We start from the raw sequence: 4,980 nt of genomic DNA on the forward strand, positions 1-4,980 counted from the left end.
CCTGATTGATGTCTAACTGCTCCCCTGCCAGCCTGTTTGCCCCCAACTTCCCTCCTCTGCCGGCCTGGTCACCCTAACTGCCCTCCCCTGCAGGGTTGATCGCCTCCAACTGCCCTCCCTTGCAGGCCTGGTGCCTCCCAACTGCCCTCCCCTGCTGGCCATCTTGTGGTGGCCATCTTGTGTCCACATGGGGGCAGGATCTTTGACCACATGGGGGAATCCATCTTGTGTGTTGGAGTGATGGTCAATCTGCATATTACTCTTTTATTAGATAGGATAGAGGCCTGGTGCACAGGTGGGGACCAGCTGGTTTGCCCTGAAGGGTGTCCCGGATCAGGGTGGGGGTTCCCTTGGGGCGTGGGGCGGCCTGAGCGAGGGGCCTGTGGTGGTTTGCAGGCCGGCCATGGCCCCTGGCAACCCAAGCGGAGGCCCTGGTATCTGGGATTTATGTATCTTCTACAATTGAAACTTTGTAGCCTGGAGTGGAGCCAAGCTTCCTGCTCGCTCTGTGGCCGGCAGCCATTTCTGTTGGGATTTGTGTATATCTTCTATAATTGAAACTTTGTAGCCTTAAGTGGAGGCCTGGGCCAACCAGGGTGTGCGGAAAGCTTTGCTTCTTCCATTGCCGGGGGCAACCCTAGCCTCCTGCTCTTTCCAGCTCCGTGGCTGCCGCCATTTCTGTTTGGATTTGTTTACCTTCTATAATTGAAACTTTGTAACCTTGAGTGGAGGCTTAGGCTGCAAGGGCAGGTGGAAAGCTTGGCTTCCTCCATTGCCTGGGAAACCCAAGCCTCCCTCCTGCTCTCTGTGGCTGTAGCCATCTTGGTTGGGTTTATTTGCATACTCGCTCTGATTGGCTGGTGGGCATGGCCTGTGGGTGTAGCGGAGTGATGGTTAATTTGCATATTACTCTTTTATTAGGTAGGATTCTTGGCTCTTTCCCCTACTTGTAGCCAATACTAACTGCTTTCTTGGATAACTGATATTTGCTTTATTAGCCGCACAGTGGGTATTAACATTGGGATGCCCATTTCCTTGAGAATCTTCAGGGCTTTGGTGGGGAGAGGAGGAGGGATTTTCCATTTTTTGCTGCATGAAGTGGGATGATGAAGTCCTGGGCTCCTGTGGCCATCCTGGCTTGGTTCAGTGAGTGGAGCTCAGGGATGTTGATTCTGGTGATGAACCTGGCTTGTTAGATCATTTTTTGCACTTCTTTCTCAATTGGGGACATTTGTACCAGAATCACTGCTATGGCAGGCCGAGTGAGTGGGGTCACCTTGGTGTATATGGAACAGCAATGCATATCTATCAATCACAGATCTGGGCACCTTTACGCCACTGCTTGAGAAGGGACAGCCTCATTCCCTTGGTTGAGATTTATTTGTTGCCCGATATCAATTGCACTTAAATCTCACTTCCCCACCTGCAGTTCCTGCGGATACCTCAGTCCTCTTTTGCACACTTCAGGTATGGTGGTTGCAGTCCCAGAAGGAGGAAAGGTTGAGTGAAGGTCAGGTCTATAAAAATATCAGAGGGAAGCTTGGGGAGGTCCAAAATCACTGTAAATTTTTACCAGCTCTTCTATGTCCTGCAGTTTTTCAGAAATCACATTTCTCAAGACTAGTTCAAACTCCAAATAAAAAAATAAAATCATCTCTTCTGAGTCACATTCTACATCATACCATAACTAAGCACGGGTACCACTTGTATACATTGATAAAAATAATTACAGAATTACTCCTTTTTTTGAAGTTATGTTTTTCTCCAGTGTTGTCACTTATAACAAAAGAACTGCCAAGATCAGGGCATAAGAATAATAAAAGGAGAGAAAATCCCAAACAAACCCTGTTCTTCATGTTCACTGGGCTTCTCTGTTTGTAGCCCCGAACTCCACAAGCTACCTAATGCTTTCACTCAAGAAAGTCAGGTTGTTTTGGAGGTTTGGCCATTGTTTTCACTTCCCAGTATCCCAGAGCGAAATGCCTAATGTCCCCGTTCAATATTTCTCATGTTCACTTTGCTGGGAACATTCCTCTGTTGGCCACAGTAGAGCAGTGACTTGGTGTGTTTCCCCTTGCAGCACTGACAGGCAGTGTTTTATTGTTAAGAATGGCTCATAGGTGTATCAGGACATGCTGTGTAACAGTCAACCACAAACATGTTAGTGTCTTAAAAATGTGAGGTCTGTGTCTTGTGCATGCTAGGTGCCCATTGTAGGGTGACTGTGGGGCTTGGCTCAGTCATCTTCACTGTACCTTAGAGCTACATATTCATTTGTACATTTGCCCTCTGTGTTTTCACAGGTGAACCTTTTACTAAATATTGTATCACTGTGTGATAACGATTGTCATCCTTGTAGCCTCTGATTGTAGTTTCTTTTCTGTCCAGTCCCTGACTTCACATTTTAGTTATCTTCTAGGAGAGCTGAATCTCACTTGGCACTCATTTCTGAATCAGTCAGGGTTGGCTAGGTTCTGCTGTAGTAACCCCAAAATTGCAGTGGCTTCAATGACAAAGGATTATCGCTTATTACTATTACACATTGATGGACTCTGCTCTATCCTCCTCCCCAGAGATCCAAGCTGAAGGAAGCTCCCAATCTGCTTCTACAGGGGCTCAGGGTGGTGTCTTAGTTATGTATTGATGTGTAACAAACTGTAAAACTAAGTGGCTTAAAACAACAACTCTTTACGTGCTCACTATTTTGTAACTTGGGTGGGCTTAGCAGGGCAGGTCTGTTCTTGATGGGGTGGCTGATGCAGCCACAGTGAGCTGGTGGTTTGGCTGGGGACTGGTTGCTGCTGGCTGTCTTACTCACATGTCTGGGGCTCAGCTGAGATGGCTGGATCTCTCTAACCACCTGGTCTCTCACCTTCAAGGAGTCTAACTCGGTCTTTCTTGTTCTAAGAAAGAACGAGAGGCCAACTTTCAAGGCTTCTTGAGGACAGTGCTCACATTGCCACCTTCACCATGTTCTATTGGTCAAAGCAAATCATAGGGTCAGCTCAGATTCAAAAGAAGAGGAAAGACCCCACCTCCTGATGGAAGAAGCCATGGAGAATTTAGGACCACTTTTAATCCACCACAGCAGGAAAATGGGATTGTGGCAAATGATGTGCTTGTTCTTTTTTTTTTTTAAATACAACTTTATTGTTGAAAGTATTACATATGTCCCCCTTTTTTTCTCTATTGACCCCTCTGGCCCACTCCCACCCCCATCCCAGGCCTTCACCACTCTATTGTCTGTGTCCATGGGTTATGCATATATGCATACACGGTCTTTGGTTGATTAATTTCCACCTATTCACCCTTTCCTGCCTTCTCTCCGAGATTCTGCACTCTGTTCCATGTTTCCTTGTCTCTGGATGTACTTGTTCTTAAATCTTTTGCCCGGACATGGACATGACAATTGTTACTTCTACTCACATTTCATAAACCAAAGCAAATCACATAGACATGTCTAACTCTAAAGAGGGTGGGGAAATGGACTCCTACCCTGTGTTAAAAAGATAGAAGGCTGAAAGTATTCAGTAAAAGGAAATAATGATGTTAAACTTTTTCCAAATGTTGAACATAAAGGCTCCTATTGTTAGGGACTGATAGGTTTTTTTTCCCAATTGATTTTCAATAGTGAGCTGCTCAAGTAGCAGAATTTACCAATCAGATTCAAGGCTCTTAAATTATATTTAAGCTGTTTGTAAGGTTCTGTGATGCTGTTTTGTATATGGCTCAAGCCTTTTCTAACGATTAATCATTTTGTAGCCCTGAATTTACTATAATAATCTTTGCTGTGTCTGCCATGGATTTTTTCTTTTGGGTGCAGCATCAACACATCAGATCATGATATTTATCACCTTTTGATAAGATGGGTCATCAATGTGTCTTTTTATTTCCTAAGTTCAAGGACAATAAGTCAATGAATATATGCATGAAAATGATTAATGAAGACATACACATAATTGGAATCCCATGTATCACAAATTTAAATTTAGTAGTAGCAATATTTTGATATGACTTTGAAGATATAGCAGTAATTTGAAATCCCCTTGTAGGTTGTACTGTTTCAATCAGAGATGGTTCCTGTTTAAGGAATTGAAGGCTGGTGAGAGATTGAGGTAGGTCAATAAAAGTCATATAGTGTTCCTAACTATTTTCATGATGAGACTACATAAACCATGTCAAACAAATAGTTATATACAGACCATATATACATATGTATATATGGTCTGTATATATATCTTAAAAACATTTCACCAGCATGATTTTAGTTTGAGTTAGCCTTATAATCTGTAGGGAAGTCACCTGGCAGCATGAGGCAGGGGATCTAAGAGGCTAGTGCAGGTATGAATGGTGGGTGGGTAAGAGCAAGGGCCCTGGAGCCCAGTGGATCTGGTTCAGGACCTGGACCTGCTATTTCCCAGCAGCGTGTCTCAGGGAGTGTCAGGACGAGCACATGGGTCAGCCACATTTCCAAGGCTCCCTTACAGTTCAGGTCATGTGACTGAGTCCTGGCTATTGGAATGAAAGGGTACCACTTTCAGGCATGGGCTAGAAATATACCCTTCCATCTTTCCCCCCAACTGTCGGCATCGAGAAGATTTGCGGGGAAAGGGGACCTGGAAGAGGATCAAAAAGATGGAAGTTGCCTTGGTCTTTGAATGATTGGTTATAGTGCAGCCTACTTAGCCATCCACACCTGTATCTGCTGATGCATTAGGCTGAGACACAAGCAAGATAGTTGCATTTTGTGAAGCCTCTGAGGTCGGGGGTTTGTTATGGCAGCGAGTGTTACTCTATTACATGTGTGCTGTTAGGCGAGATCCACAGTCCTTATCAGCTTCCCTTTCCTTATCTATAAACTGGGGCAACTAATTCCCACTTCAAGGGATTTTTTTTTTTGGTACAGATTAAAAAAGTGCTGAGGTTTATAAAGTGCTTGCATAATACCTAGCATTTAGTAAATAATCAATAAATGGTAGG

Source organism: Eptesicus fuscus, chromosome 6 (assembly GCF_027574615.1).
Source record: "Eptesicus fuscus isolate TK198812 chromosome 6, DD_ASM_mEF_20220401, whole genome shotgun sequence".
Classification (NCBI taxonomy): domain Eukaryota; kingdom Metazoa; phylum Chordata; class Mammalia; order Chiroptera; family Vespertilionidae; genus Eptesicus; species Eptesicus fuscus.